Source organism: Geospiza fortis, unplaced genomic scaffold (genome assembly GCF_000277835.1).
Source record: "Geospiza fortis unplaced genomic scaffold, GeoFor_1.0 scaffold70, whole genome shotgun sequence".
NCBI classification, from domain to species: Eukaryota; Metazoa; Chordata; class Aves; order Passeriformes; family Thraupidae; genus Geospiza; species Geospiza fortis.
The window spans coordinates 6,452,552-6,453,014 of record NW_005054317.1 but is presented as its reverse complement, the minus strand read 5'-3'; positions in this window follow the sequence as shown (position 1 = coordinate 6,453,014).

Genomic DNA, 463 nt, shown 5'->3' with positions numbered 1-463 from the left:
TGAGCACCCCCAGCACCCTGCTGCCACAGGTGCCCTTGTGCTCCAGTGTTCCGTGGTGTGACTTGGTGCTCGCTATCCCCTAATATCCCTCAGGGACCAGTGCCATTGCCGGGTGCACTCCACAGCAGAGGCAGGGGACACAGTGTTCCCTGGTGCCTGCTGCCTCGTGTGCTCTGCTGCTGGCTGCACCCTGTTGTCTCGTGTCCCCTGTGCAAATCCTGTCGCTTTAGTGCCTCGTGTCTTCTCCTGTGCCCTGGTGCTGGTAGGGCGAGCCGTGCAAGTCCAGGAGTTCAGTGCCTGTTGTGCGCTGAAGTGCCTCGTCCCCCGCTGCCTGTCTTGTCACCTGCTGTCCCTAGCGCTCCGCTCCCTGGTGTCCCCGGGCGTGCCCTACTGCCTTGTGTCCCTCGTGCCCGGTATCCCCGTTACCAACGCCGTCCCTCGCTGTCCGTAGCGCCCGGAATCC